The sequence below is a fragment of the Neofelis nebulosa genome, chromosome X (assembly GCF_028018385.1).
Source record: "Neofelis nebulosa isolate mNeoNeb1 chromosome X, mNeoNeb1.pri, whole genome shotgun sequence".
Taxonomy (NCBI): domain Eukaryota; kingdom Metazoa; phylum Chordata; class Mammalia; order Carnivora; family Felidae; genus Neofelis; species Neofelis nebulosa.
Window position 1 is genome coordinate 47,285,278 of NC_080800.1, and position 16,249 is coordinate 47,301,526.

The 16,249-nt window shown below is 42.8% G+C and overlaps 1 protein-coding gene across 29 annotated transcripts in view; it reads right to left on the bottom strand.

The window, feature by feature from the left end:
* The window catches only part of LOC131502943 (protein FAM156A/FAM156B-like), a 50,287-nt gene that overhangs the window by 21,869 nt on the left and 12,169 nt on the right, over positions 1-16,249 (bottom strand). Inside the window, exon 3 of one of the 29 annotated variants that reach the window (XR_009257276.1) lies at positions 823-7,049. The exons of the other annotated variants lie outside the window; for them this stretch is intronic. The gene's annotated coding sequence lies outside the window, so the exon portion shown is untranslated. Of the gene's footprint in view, positions 1-822; positions 7,050-16,249 lie in introns of those variants that run through there. 29 annotated transcript variants of the gene reach the window in all.

The window sequence follows — 16,249 nt, forward strand, 5'->3', positions numbered from 1 at the left end:
TGTCACACGCAGTCCCGCAGCCCCTCCTCCTGTGGCTGGTCTCTCTAGGAAGTCGGGAGGACTTCCCCTCTTGGTGGTCTTAGCCCTTCTCTTCTGGGGAGGTGGGGGTTCAGACCGGGGGGCTGAGGCTAGGAGGGGGTGCGCTGGCGCAGGGATGGAAGGAACAGGATCCCGGGAAAGAACATGCATGAGAGCAAAAGCAGGAACCTAAGAATAAAAGAGGGAGAATCTCCCTAGAACAAGCCGGGTGTGCATTCGTGTCACAGGACCACCGTTCTTTCTGCGCCACACAAGAGCAGTGCTCTCTGAAAGAGCAGCTGTTTTTCTCAGAAGCCTGCCTCTGCAGTGTCAGAACTGAGGTTTGACAACCTGTGTGTGGCATATTTCTCTTTCTCTAATTGAGGATGCCATATTTAGTGGAGACGAGATTGACACTTCCCATGGGCATTGCTAGACCCCCCCCCCCCCGCCCCCAGGCCATAACTGGGCTCCAGTCCGTGTTCCACGGGTTCAGAAACAGTCTGTTTCCTTGGCATCACCTCCTGTATTAAACCATCTGAGGAATTCTGTCTAGGAGGTGACATACAAAAAATAGGCTCTGTCATTCCTACACTGGTATACAATTATTTAGAGTGTTGTAATCAGATTACAAGCTCCAATATATAATATTTACAAAAAGAAGGCATGTTTGGTTGTCCAGTTTGCTGAAAAACAGCCAATCCTGGGCAGCAGACATATAAGTGTGATGAGAAACTTGGCTTTATAATTAATCACAGAATTCCATTTAAATTTCCAATACAATTTCCTTATATTGACTACTAATGTATGTATTGGGTGGGTCGTGTGTGTGTGTGTGTGTGTGTGTGTGTGTGTGTCTACGTGCACACGCGTGTGAGTGTTAGGGTGTTTTGTCAAAAACCTAAAAGTGAATGGCCTGTCTTGCCCGAGCCTCTCAAGGTACCAGTAACAGAGAGAAAAGATTTTTTAAAATTCCATATTGTAAGGAGCAGATTGTGAACAACTTCCTATTGGAGTGTCTTACCTGGAACCTCCTGGGATTCAGCAAAATGTTTTGTGAATAGTTTTTTTTAGGGAAGCACTGGTTCTACTGTTTTTAGTTGAATATGGACTACATTTAAAACTGTACTTGAGATTGTATGAAATAGGTAAGCTAAAGCTCGAGATTGGCAGAACCCAACCCTAGGGAAGGGTCTCAGGGAAGCTAACCACACAGAGTCAATGGTCTAGACAAGGAAGACAGGCTGTTAGGAGCTGGAACAGACGAGTTCAGTCAGTCAACTCAGATCAAATTCCGTCTTTCTGGACAGTTGTCAGACTGAAACATCAGGAAGAGGCCACAAATACCTCAAGTATGAACTTCAGTGTGTGACAAAGGCTCTCTAATCAGGGTATAAACACTTATGTGGCTCAGAAGTGTCAATCCCTGGAAGAAAGCACTGAAGACAGAGGCGAGTTTCCTCACCCTGGGACCCGGATCTCTGAAGCATCATACCCTAGACACAGACTCCCAGATACTTCATGGGCCTCCCACTATGGCTCTCAAAACCCAAAATATCCCATTGACACACTGAGGGAAGCCAACCACATTGACTCAATGGCCTAGACTAAGAAGCCAGGTTGTTCGAAGCTGGAGTGGATGAGATACAGACCCAAGAGAAGGCAGCTAGGAAACCTCAATGCATTGGACACACAATATCAAACCACCCACAGAATTCAAACTCCTATGGAACTCGAGATATGAGGAGAGACACAAAACAGCTCAGAGGCGATAAATTCTATAATACAGATCCACATGCATTTTAGCAACCTGACAACCTGCAACATAGAAACTTAATAGCTCATAGACCTTACACCTTGCACACAGATGCCATACAATCACAGAGCTGACAACCTTGCATGTAGACACACAAACAGCACAAAACACCTGTACCGTGAACACAAGCTTGCTCAGATACCTCCTGTCCCATGACAAATAACCTTTGCAATCTCACAACCTAGAATATGGGCCCCCAGGAGCTCAAATATGCCAACCTCAACAGAGACCCTCAGGAGAGCTCAAACCCTAATTCCTGAAATACATAATGGGAACAGCCCCAGACAACTTACATTCTGCACGCTGCACCTAAAACAGATCACATACCTCACTCACCAGGAGAGACCCCTAATGGCCCAGACAACTCTCACTTGGACACACAACCCTCCACAGCTCAGTGATCTCCCATACTGGACACAGACCCTCTCACAGCTCATACATCTCAAATCCTGGACCCCAAAATGGCTCGTAAAACGACATCTTGTTTTTGAACACAAAAAGTCACTCCATACAGGACACATGTCAATTAGAGACACAATGAGGTCTCACCCAGCCCCATGAGTGAATAGCACAGAGAGACTGAAATACAGAATTACAGACAGCCTTTCTGGGAAACCGCTGTCTCCACAGTATTAGCCCCCATCCCAGTGCACCCATCCAGGCACGTGAGGAACCTCTTTTCCCAGGGATAAATGACCCCAGGTTTTGCCATCATTGGCTGTTTCTGGACAATGACTCAGCTGCACTGGTCCCAGGCCACAACTAGGAGGGAAGCCCCCGCTCACACGTCTGACAGACAGTAGAGCCCTCCACCCATCAAAATGGGGAGACCTTCTAGGTTGGAAGGGTTCATGCCATCTTCAGGAGACTCCCACTGTCCTTAAGGCCCCAGAGCCCTCCTGCTGAGGAGCCATTGCCCCATTGTGGGGATCGGAACCTGTGGGGAAGGCAGAACAGGACAGTCCCATGCTGCTCAGGGTAGATCCACGCCCTCTCAGTCTTGTGGAAGGCCTGGCCCTCATCCCATTCACCCTGAACACACTGCTCGCTTCAGCCTTCTCAGCTCCTAACCCTTGGAGGCACTGCAGCCACCCAATTTTCCCAGTGTCCATGTGAGCCCCAAACACAAGGACACCTTCAGTCAGCAGGTCTGTTGCAAGCCAGTGAACACCAGTGGGGGAAGGAGATGGTGAAGGGGTTCACACTGCCGTGCCAGGATGACCTGCCACAGACCACTTACCTGACCACTGAGGGTGCCCCTGTTCCACCCACTTCTCTACCTTATCATCTCCCCATCCACCCAAAGGAAACCTGTCCCCTTCTCTCAATGCCTAATTCTGCTTTAAAGGGGAAGGTGGCATGAGGGTGTCCACAGTTCCTGTGGGGCTTTGTGCAAACTGTGAGGCGCATACGTTCCCCCCACCCCCACCCCCCGATCTCCCACCATGAAGCCAACACCAGAGCAGGCCTATTTGCTCACGTGGCAGAATCCACGGCGAGGCTGACTTGGGCCTGCCTGGTGCGTGCACCTTGTCCTCCTCAGGGGACACACACACTGGCCCATCTCTCATGCCATTGTGAATTTCCCTCCCCCAGGAACACAGTCTTGCATCTGCAGCCTTTCAGGCACAGGTGTGAATACAGTCAGGGCTTAAGGAACGACTGGGGAGAAGTTCACGGACATGAGAACCCACCTATCTCTTACTTGCCTGCCCTCACTCAAACATCTCTCCTGTCTCATGCTTAAAATCCTATCCTCTAAGTGTTCACTTCTCTGGGTTGAGTAGGGCACCTTGTTTCCCTCGAGAAACTGGCTTGGAGTAGGTCATGAGCCCCTCTTTGAAATATCTCTGCCCATCCAAGACTTATAGTCTGGTGAACACATAACAGGACACTGGAGAAAGATTTAGTGATTTGTTATTGGGCTCATTTCACTATAGTGGGATCCTGGAAGCACTGTTAAAAAAAAAGTTGCAGGAAGACTGACTAAAGGACAGACTAAGAGAAGCCAGTGATCCCACTGACCTGGGTAGCATCTTCAGCCTCTTTTGCTGGTGAGCAGCCTGAGGTTCCACGGCATGATTCCAAACCCTCCACTTCCACCTCCACTCTTCAAAGCCCCACCTGTGCACCCATAAACTCTCTGAGAAGGACACCCCACCTCCAGCCAATGGGATTCTTTTCCTTGGAAGATCCTGGCAGGCAATCCCATCTAGACTAACCAGTCTACTGTGGTCCTTAATCTCTGCTCTGCTCACCCATGAGGAAACCATTCATGTGCTCCTCTTCCATGTTCCCTGGTCCCTACTTGGTTAGAATCTGTACAGCTGACGGGCTGGGGCCAGAAGTGGGACGATGGTGACCTCCGGAGAGGTGGAGGTCCTTGCATGGTGGTGAGCTCCCCTGCACCCTGCCTGCAATGGTTTCTTTGGGAACACAAGACTCCCTCACTCCAGCTGTACCTCCCAGAGGAGACTGCTTCATCTGGGACTTCAGTGGTACATCCTATTACAGGAAAGTACAACCTGCTGCTCCTCTAGCAACCTTTCACCCTTTCCTGCCACCCCACACCCTGGTAATTTGCCCAGATGGGGTCACATCACCTCCAGCTCCACTCCTCCCCAGGAATAAAACTAATGGGCGCTGCATCCTTCCATCATAGTCTCACTACTCTTAAACTCCCCACAGGGATCATTCCACTTGCATATGCCAAGATCTTGCAGAGAGCCTGAGATAAAGTGTCCAGCCTCCTGTCTACATCTCCCACGTCATGAATGGGGTGCTTAGGGTGCCAGCAAAGGGGCATTTGTTACTCCAGTCACACCGAGGGTAGTGTGACTTGGTAAAAGAACTTTGCAGGGCTCTCTGACGGCGTCTATCAAAATTTGATTCTACTGTGTCCCTACCCTCAGTAGAATTTCAGCTTCATGAAAAGAGGAACATATGTGGGTCTTCTCTAATGTCTCCCCAGCACATACAGTGGTATCAGGCACACAGGAAGGTACTTCAGAGATGTTTCCTTAGCAAAAGGTTTCCTTGATCCAGCAATTGCCATTGCTATTAACTTGTCTTAAAGAAATATTTACACAGCCACAGAAGTATGTGTACAATGAGAATAGCAAATTTCGGGGAGTGGGGGTGGGCTCTAAATGGCCATTGGTAGTCAATGACCTTTGGGAGGGTAAATGAAAGATGAAGTGTTCCTATCCTACAATGGAGCACCCACTGGCCTTGAAACAGAATAAGAGGAGCAAATTTGTACTGACCAGAGATTTTTATTTTATTATTATTATTATTTTTTCAAATGGGGAGTAGCAGATCAGTGGTAATCCTAACTCAACCAGTGTCTGTAAGTGTATATGTATGTGCAGGTGCAATTTGTAAATACTGATAACAGGGACAAGACGGAAACACCTATCAGACTACAGTGGTCACCTCTGATGATCAAACTGGTGAAGGCAAGACCTGGACAGCATATTACATCTTTTGGGGTAGGCAACTGTACTTCTAAAATGGCCAAATCATATTCAAAAGCAAATGCTTTCCTTTACAATTTTTTTTCATTTTGTTAAGCTGTAAGTCACATTCCATAAAATTCACCCTTTTTTGTTGGCTTTTACTATGTACATATGGTTGTGCCAACCATCACCAACATCTAATTCCAGAAGAAACCCTATGCCATTAGCAGTCCCTGCCCAATCCCCCCTCCCAGGAGCCCTGGACATTTACTAGCAGCTTTATGTCTCTACAGATTTGTCCATTCTGGACATATCCACTAAATAGGATCCTACATTATGTGGCCTTTGAGTCTGGCTTCTTTCACTTAGCAGAACGTGTTCAGTTTTCGTCCATGTTGCAGCAAGTATCACTACTCCATTCTTTTTATGGCTGGATAATATTCTACTATATGGATACATCACCACAGGTGATATATTCATTATTTGGTTGGCACTGGGTTGTTGGCACTTTGTTGTGATTAATGCTGCTAGGAACATTCGTATACAAGTTTTTGTGGGGGCTTATTCTTTATTTGTCTTGGATATATATACCTACGATGGCATAACTGTGTCATACAGCAGCTCTGTTTAACTTTTTGAGGAGCTGCCAAACTGTTTTCCACAGCAGCTGTGCCATTTTGAATTCTCACCAGCAATGTATGAGGATTTCAATTATTCCACACCTTCCCCAACACTTGTTATTTTCACTTTTTAAATTATATCCATATTACAGGGTGGAAAGTTGTAATTCATAGTGCTTTCAATTTTTGTTTTCCTAACGACTAATATTTTTGAGCATCTTTTCATGTGCTTATTTGGCATCTGCAGATCTTTTTTAATAGAAATGTCTATTCAAATGCTTAGCCCATTTTTTTAATTGAGAGAGACAGAGAGAGAGAGAGAGAGAGAGAGAGAGAGAGAGAGCGCGCACACGCACATGCTCAAACAGGGGGAGGGGTCGAGAAAGAGAATCCCAAGCAGGCTCCATGCTGTTGGCCCAGAGACTGATTTGGGGCTTACTCTCATGAACCGTGAGATCATGACCTAAGCCAGAATCAAGAGTTGGTCACTTCACTGACTGAGCCCCCAGGTGCCTCCCTTATCCCATTATTAATTGGGTTGTCTTTTTACTCTTAGCTTGCAAGAGTTCTTTTTACATTCTGACTACTGGGCCCTTATCAGATATACAAATACTTTTTCCCATTCTTTTGGTTTTTTCACTTTCTTATGGTGTCCTTTAAAGCAAAAACTTTTTCTCATTTTGATGAAGCCATTTTTACCTAACTTTTCATTTATTATCTGTGCTTTTGATGTCCTAGCTAAGAATCCATCACCTAACCCAATGTCACAAAGATTTACTCCTACACGCTCTTACAGAAGAAGTTTTATAGTGTTAGTTCTTACATATGGACTTGGATCCATTTTGACTTAATTTTTATCTGTGGTACGAGGTTTGGATTCAAACTGATTCTTTTAAATGCTGACTATCCAGTTGTCCCAGCACCATTTACTAAAATGACTGCTCCTTCCCTATTTAATTGTCTTGGCACTGTTGTCAACAATTAACTCACCATAGACAGACGGGTTATTTCCAGACTCTCAATTCCATTCTGTTTATCTCTGAGTGTATCCTTAAATCAGTACTACATTGTATTCATTACTGGAGTTTTGAAATAATGTTTGAAATGGGAATGCACGAGTCTTCCACTTTTGGCCGTCTTCTGCAAGGTTGTTTAAATTAATTCTGGGTCCATGAAATTTCCACATAAATTTCAGGAGCAGTCTCTCAATTTCTAAAAAGCTGCAGTTAGAATATCAATAAGGATTACACTGAATGCTTGGATCAATTTGGGGAATGTTGCCATCTTAACAATATCAAGTCTCCCAATCGATGAACACACACAGTCTTTCCATTTTTTAAAATTTGCTTTAATCTCTTTCAACTGTGTTTTGTAATTTTCAGTGTGTAACTCTCACACCTGCTTGGTTAAATTAATTCCTAAATATGTTATTCTTCTTACTCTATCGTAACTGAAGTTGTTTTCTTACTTACTTATTTGGATTATTCACTGCTAATGTACAGAAATACAATTGATTTTTGTATACTGATCTATCTTGCACCCCAAACCTGAAGTCTATTTTATATTTATTTTTATTTATTTTTAAATGTTTATTTAATTTTTGAGGGAGAGAGAGAGAGAGAGAGAGAGAGAGCGCGCGCGACAGCGAGCACAAGCAGGGGAGTGGCAGAGAGAGAAGGGTACAAAGGATCTGAAGTGGGTTCTGTGCTGACAGCAGGGAGCCCAATGCAGGACTCAAACTCAGGAACCAGGAGATCATGACCTGAGCAGAAGTCAGACGCTCAACTGACTGAGCCACCCAGGTTCCCAAGTCTATTTTATATTTAAAGTGATTATAGCAACACAGGACTCAAGCCCAATCAACTAATGGAAAGACTGATTCAAACACCAACACTGACATCCTGTGACAGAAAAGGAAAAGAAGAGACACATTACATACAAGGGAACAAACAGGACAGAATGGGCAGACGACTGATCAGAATCCATGCAAGCCAGAATTTTCTGATTAATGCAAATGTTTCTTGAAAATGAAGGTGAAACAAAAACTTTCAAAGAAATAAAAAAGCTAAGAAAATTCATTGCCAGAAGATCTTCCCTACACAACACGTTAAAGGAAGTTCCTCAGGAAGAAAGCAAACGAAATCCAAAGAAAATCTGGATCTATACAAAGAACTGAATAGTGCTGGATGTGGTAAAGTTGCGGGCGTATATGAATTTTTTCCTTATATTTAATCTCAGTAAAAGAGAACCATCTAAATAATAGTAACAATGTGTTGTGGGGTTTACGACCTTGGTAGAAATAAAATGCAAGAAAGCAATAGCACTAAGGCTGGGAGAAAGGACATGGAGGTACATAGTCCTACGATTCTGACAGTGTACAGGAAGTGGTATAATATCATTTGAAGGCACAGTGTGAAAAGCAACAATATATATTAGAACCCTAGAGCAACCGTTTCGAAAAAATGTTTAAAGATATATAACTAGTAAGCCAATTGTGGAGATAAAATGGAATAACACCAAATGTTCAACTGATCCAAAATTATAGAGGGAATAGGAAAGGAAAATGTGAATAAAATATCCATAGGATAAAATATACAGCCAGATGGAAGACTTAAATGTAAACTGTTAACACACTAATTGTACACTGCCTACACATCAATTAAAAGACCTAATTTGTCACTTTAGATAAAAATAGAAAGACCCAACTATGTACTGTCAAAAGGAATCTCACTTTAAATATGAATACATAAATTGAGTTAAAAGTAACTGAAAGGAAAATTTATCGATAATGCTATGGTTTGAAGATGTCTCCTCCAAAATTCCTATGTTAAATCCTAACCCCCATACCTCCTAACCTAGGAGGTGTGGCCTTTGGAAGGTGATGAGGCCCTCGGGCAGAGCCCTCATGAACAGGATTAGGGCCCTTATGAAAGAGGTTCCAGAGATCCTTTGTCCTTCCACTATGTGAGGACACAACCACAAATCTGTGACTTTGAAGAGGGTCCTCACTAGAACCCAACTATGCCGGCACCCTGATCTTGGACTTCCAGCCTCCAAAACCGTGAGATACCAAGTTTGTTTATAAGCCTCCCAGTCTGTGGTATTTTGTTCCTGCATCCCGAACACACTAAGACACATACACCCAGCAAACGTGAATCACAGGAAAAGCTGGAAGGGCTAAATTAATATTACAGAGAATATACTTCAGAATGAGGATTATCACAAGGGGAAAAGACAGATGTTACTGAATAAAAGAGGTCCAGTCATCGAGAAGATCCAAAAATCATGAATGTGCATGCATTAGTAAAAACTGATACAAGAGCTAAAAACTGATAAAACTAAAAGGAAAAACAGAGAAATCAGTTAGCTGAAGCCTTCAACATTCCCCCATCCACAACTGACAGTACAAGTGGACAACACAATCAGAAACTATATGGAGCAGTGGAGCAACACTATCAACAGCCATGACCTAACGGATGCTTACAGAAGGACAGCACAAGACACCATCTTCTGAAGTGCACACACAAGGTTCACAAGACAGGCCATATTCTGTGCCATAAAGTAAATCTCAACAACTTCTAAAGGGCTGAAATCATACAAACTGGGTTCTCTGACCGCAAAGAATTAAACAGAAATTAATTGCAGCAAGGTATCTGGAAAACCACAGAATATTTTGAAATTAAATGGCCTTTCTCAATAATGCAGGGATCAAAGAAGAACCTGCAAGAAGTAGAAAACCAAAACACAGTATGTCAAAATCTGTAAGGTGAATCTACAACAATGCATTGAGGGGAATTTTTATCATTAAATATTTACATTAGAAAAGAAGAACTGTCTGAAATCAACTGTCTAAACTGTCGCCTTAAGAAATTAGAAAAGCAAAATCAATTTAAACCTAAGGGAAGCAGAAAAAGTATAATGAAGGTTTGAACAGAAATCGACCTACTAGAAATCATAAAATCGATACAAAGGAATCAGTGAAACTAAGAGCTGGTTCTGTGACAGGACCAGTAAATCTAATAGGTTTAGCCAGACTGATAATAAGGAATGAGGGCAGAGTGACATGGATTACTAGTATCACTGCTGCCAGCGGAGACATCAATACAGATCTTTCAGACATGAAGTGGATGAGAAAATATTATTGAAAATATTATCCAAAAAAAAAGATGAAATGGGAAAACTCCTTGAAAGGCCCTAGCTCGCAGGCCCCAGTCAAGAAAATAACACCACTAGCCTTATATCTGTCAGAGATTGAATTCACTAAATCAAACAGAAAACAAAAACCCTTCCCTCACATAAAACTCAAGGCTTGAATGGTTTCACTGTTTAAATTCTATCAAACACATATGAAAGAAATAATGCAGGTTTGAACAAAAAGTCTTCCAGGCAACTGAAGATGAGGTCACACTTCCTAACACATGTTATAGAGCCAGCAATATCCTGATATGAAAGCAAGACAAAAAATTAAGAAAATAAATTAGACTCTGGAAAAAAAAAAAAGAGAAACCTCACTAGAGTCCAGAGCCTAGAAGGGAGAACCATACCACTTCAACATCAATTACAGGAAGAACTGTCAGTTATAGACCCAACAGAAGAATAATCAACATGAAAGAATCATGTAGGCCCCAACAGGAAAAGATGTACATTGCATGTCCTGTAAGATACTGACTACGCCTCCAACTCAGCCAATGAGAAACTGTCATTACCCTGAACTCTTGCTTTTCTTCAATGGGCTTTCATTCAAAACAACCCTTCCAACTTCCTCCTTCTTCTCCATAAAATAACGTTCCTCTACTTTGCTTATTGGACTTGCCTAGGATTTTGCCTTAGGTTGCTTGTTCCAAACTGTAATTCTCTGCTATTCCTGAATAAACTCATTTTGCTGGTAAAATAACTGGCTGTTCTACTTTTGAGGCTAACAAGAGCAATAGCACTCATGACCACAGATGCAATAATCCAAAATAAAATATCAGCTGTTTGAAACCAGCAATATAGAAAAAAGACAAAATACCATAGTGAAATGGTTCCACAGCTTTGAGAGTGGTTCAATGTTTCAGAATCACTCACGCTAACTGACCATAATAACAGACTAAAAATATATAAGCATCTCAATAGATGCATAAAGAGTATTTATTTGATAAATTTACTTGATAAAAACTCCTAGCAAACTAGGAATAAAGAAGGATTTCTAGCTTAGTCTCCTAGGGCTGCTGCAACAAAACTACCACAGACTGGATGACTTCTAAAAACAAGAGAAATCTATTTCTCATATTTCCAGATGCCAGGAAGCCCAAGATCAAGGTGCCAGCAGATTTGGGATGTGAGGCCCTGCTTGCTGCTTCACGGACTGCTGACTTCTTGTCCTCACATGGCGGGAGGGCTGAGGGAGCTCTCAGGGGTGGGTCTCTTTTATAAGGGCACTAATGCCATTCATGTGGGCTTCACCTGAATGACCTGATCACCTCCCAAAGGCCCTACCTCCAATCACCATCATACTGGAGAAAGGTTTCAACATGAATGTTGGGGAGATGGCAAGATTCATTCAGTTTATTGGCAACATCCTTAAACCGATAACTGGCATCTACAAAAATATCTAAAGCTACTGTAATCGTTAATCCTGAAGGTCTGAATGTTTCCCTCCTGAGACAGGGAACAAGGTAAGTATGCATACTTTCACCACTTCTAGTCAATATTTTCCTAGCTGTTCTAGCCAATAAAAAAGTCAAGCAGAAATAAAGAAGTAAAGAAATAAAGAAGTAAAACAGTCATTATTTACTGGCAACACCTGAATCTGTAAGAAAAACCCATAAAACATTACTTGAATTAAGAAGCGAGTTTAGCAACGTGAAGAGACACAGAGTCAGTATGTAAAAGTAAATTCTGCTTCCATATACCAGCCATAAACAATTAAAGATGGAAATTTTCAAAAGCAACGCTACATAGTGTAATGCTGAAAAACAGGAGAAAGAATGTGCTGCCATTGTCCCCACTCCCCAACTACAGAGTTGTGGCTCAGAGGTTTTGAAGCAGATAGCTCCTCTCAGAGGAACAAAGTTCATTTGCAAAGGGGTGTTGAGGAGAAGGTCAAGCAAGTCTAAGGGCACTTGCAAAACAGTGGAGGTTGTGGTACAAGGCAAACGGTAGGAGACTGGTAGAAGTCTTGGACATAGAGGATCAACTGTAGGCTGGCCGGGTTACCTGAGACAATCAGGGAGAAGAGACAGCTGCAAGGAGCCTGCCTAGGGTCAGAAAAACTCTGAAACAGTAACTTCAGCAGCTAGCCCTTCAAAGGAGCACGGATTTCACTGGTTTATATTATGAAGCAATATATCCAGGGTATCGCTGAAAACGGTTGAACAAGTAGCCCACACTCAGCGAACCGGAACAGCTGGGTGTGGTCAGGCAAAGAGACAATCAGAGAGAACCTGACGCAACCAGACATCCCAAGGGGACAGTAGGCATCCCCAAGTCGTCTCTCCCTGAGGACTAAAATCTGAAGCCTAACACAAGGGTGGGGGTGGGGGAGAGTAAGGAGAGAAAACAGACTCCACTAAAATAAACCAGCTAGACACTAAACAACTAGACAAGGAAATAGAAGTAACAAACCCAGGAAGGGGTGGGATGGATCAGTACCCAGTACTGCTCCAATATTTTAGATAGTTAGACAAGAAAAAAATTATGATAATTCAAAAAACAGGAAAGCATGAATAAGCAACAGAAACTGCCGGTGCTTGCAACCAGATGTCAGATTTGATAAAGAATTCAAAGTAGCTGCTATAATCAGGTCCAAAGAACAAAGAAAACCACAATCAAAAAAGTAAAGGAAGGTATGATGAAAATGTCACATCAAAGACAGAATAACAATAAAGTGAGAAAAATTATTTAAAAAAGAACCAAATACAAGTTCTGCAGTTGAAAAGTGCAGTAACTAAAGTGAAAAATTCACTCGAGGAGATCGACACTAGTTGAACTACCAGAGAAAGATTTAGCAATCTTGAAGACAGATGGACAGCGATTATACAGTCTGAAGAAAGTGAGGAAAACAAATGAGGGCAATAAACTGAGCTGCACAAACATATGGAACACTCTTAACACCAACACGGATGCAGGAGAGTACCAGAACAGAGACAGAAAGGAGCAGAAAAAAATATTCAAAGAAACAGTGCCTGAAAGCAACTCAATGAACTCCAAGTAGGATAAATGAGAGATTCATAGACACATCACAGTAAACATGCTGAAAGCCAAAGGCAAGGAGAAAATCCTGAAAACAACAAGAGAAAATGACCAGTCACTTATGAGGGAAATACAATTAATAGCAGTTTACTCAGAAGAAAATATGGAGGCCAGAAGGAACTGGGTAATTAAAAAATTAAAAAATGCTCAACAACCAAGAATCTCATATCCAGTAAGCTATTTTTAAAAATGAAAGTAATGTTACTGAATTGGTTCCTTAGGTATAACAATTTCTTTTTGTCAGAATCTTCAGGGTTTTACACAGATAAGAGCATGTCATCTGGACGTGGAGGACTTGATGGCTACTAAAATAAACCAGACACAGAAAGACAAATACTGGGCCATCTCCCTTCTACGTGCAATCTAAAATAGTCAGACTCCTAGAAGCTGAGGGTAGAACAATGGCTGCCAGGGGTAAGGGGGAGGGGTAAATGGTGAGGTGATGGTCAAAGGTACAAAGTTACAACTATGAAAGAGAAGTATGTTCTGGAGACCTACAGAGCGTAGTGCCTTTACCTAACAATACTGTGTTATATACTTAAAATTGCTAAGAGATTATCTTATGTTAAAAGTGTTCTTACCGCTAATGATAATCACATAATAACAACCACACCAACAAGAAGAAAGGGTTGTACATGTGAATACCTTTACCTATAGCTTTACCTATCAATCAGACCTCAATAAAACACACCTCTTTGGTACCACTAGTCACGGTAGTAATTTTTACATTGACTTATATGATTGTTAGATTATTCTCGAATGATTTGGCTTAAACTCACTCCACGAAGGCAGTGATGTGTCTTTGTTTACTGTATCTCCCAGGCACCCAACACAGTGTCTACAGTGTCTAGGTAAGAGCTGAAGCTTATTTAGTGAATCATAGTTAAATGAATAGAGTCTCTCACCCTATATTTGCCACACACACACACACACGGTTACCATCATACTTATGCAGCTCAGGGAGCAGTGCCTGGGCAGCCACCCCCAGCTGGATCAGGAGATGGAGGAGCACCAGTGGTGTTGCCAGATGGCGGCTTCGAGCTTCTGTAAGGTGAGGCAGCGTTACTCTCAGCAAGGCTAAGAAACTTTATGAATCTGTCTATGGTAAAGGCTGAGACCTTCGTGCCTTCACACACTCAGTGTCCCCTCGTTACTGTTCATGGCGGGTCATCAGAATGCTCATCCCTAAGTGCAGCGATTCCCTCCCGGACCTCGGACCAGGGTAACCTCTCCCCACAATACTAGAGCACTCTATTTTCATAGCAGAAAAGCAAGGCCAGAAAACGGGATTTTCGCTGTTTGTCCCCTCTTAATGTGTTTTCTCACCTTGTACTCACTTCCATGCTTCTTCTTTGAGTCACCCACCCAACCCTGCTACTTCCCAACCAATGACTACAACACCTGTGCCTGCATCTCACTTGCTATGTAGGGCTCTACTGGAGGTGGCTGGATCTAACTATTGTACTATGTATTTGCTTTCTGTTTTCTCTTATGAATCTGCAGGCCTCCAGACTTCAAGTAACGTGCTCCAGGTGGCCCACAAACGGAGAATGCTTCAGGTGAGGCTGCCACTCTCACCCACAGCGTGACCAAAGCAGTGCTACCTTATAAGAACCACACACTGCACCCCGGGGGCCAAAAGAGAGCAAAAGTCTAAGAAATTTTAATAGAGATGCTTATCTCAATAGCACAACTGTCTCTTCTTAGGGACAAGCAAGTTGCTGTCTGATTTGGTTTGGTTTTGGCCTGCATCGTCTGTGGCATTTTCATAGCCCTTGCAGACTTAGCTAACCTTCCATCCAAACCTCTCTGCTTCCCTCACTGCTCCGCTCTACTGTCCCACATAGCTCTCCTCCGCTTTAAATGCACTGATCGGGTTTTCAGCTGGCAAGGATATCAAAGCAATTCATTATCTTGAAATGTCAAGATACCAAAGAGATCGAGTCTTTAGAAAAACGACTTTAAAATCTATAGGATTTTATCTGTTGTTCTGTTTCCAAATATTATATATACCATAAACTACTGTCCATAATGATCATGATGAGGATACCAACGCTGAAATCTGCCGCAGCAAACGCGTGTATAGACCTTGATATGAACCAGATCCCGACTTAGTGATGTGCCTGTATTGACTCGTCACCTCACAGTCTCTCGTGCACCTGAGACATCATGTTCTATCCAAGCACTGATCCAGTGTAATCAGGATAAGCTGTCTTACATGTTCACCTGTCTTTTGAACCAAAGGACACTGGACACTGAGGTGCACTGCAGTTTATGGCCAAATTCCATGTCTCTGTTATGTTTTTCTCTGACCTGGATTTAACCCTGACCTTGACCTTGCCCTTGCTGAGTAGGTGGCTCTGGGTAAGTTACTTCACCCCTTAACCTCTACGGGTCTCAGTTTCCTCATCTGGATGGAACAAGGGACGATACCCTTAAAAACACTTACCTCACAGTGCTGCAGTGGATACTCCATGAATTTTAAAATCATTGCTGTGAGCTAAAACACACAGCAAGAAAGAGCTGTGTGGGAAAGAGCTAAAAACAAATCCAGGCCTGTAGTAAGCCTCCTGAAGTGTGAGCTTGTATTCCTGTCTCTTTCCTTCTGCTTGTATCCATTATCCTTCCCACCTGTTTGCTACTCCTTCTCTCTGCCTGCCCCCTGCACACTTTCACCTCATCCTCCACTCCCATTCTCTCCTCACTGCACCTTTCCTAAGACTCTCCAAACACACTGTTTACCACCTCCTCATGACTCAGTTCAGAAAATACTAATACACCAGCCTTTTGTTAAATGAATAATGAATATGAGTGGAAGAAAAACAAATGTTACTGATGAAAACTGGACTGTTAACGGTTTCGTATCTTTACCAGATTCACATCTTCCCAACAGACTGAACTCCCAATAGGAGTTCAATACAACTAACGGCTGTAGAAGCCACCACATGATGAGGTCCTTGGCCTTTACATTTCACTCTTTGAAATGTTTACGCAAATTTATACACTCGTGTTCTATCATCATCCAGTGACCACTTCATTTTCCAAACACTGTACAAAATGTGCAAACAGGTCATTCGTTCTAATTTCCTAGAGAAGTTTCCATT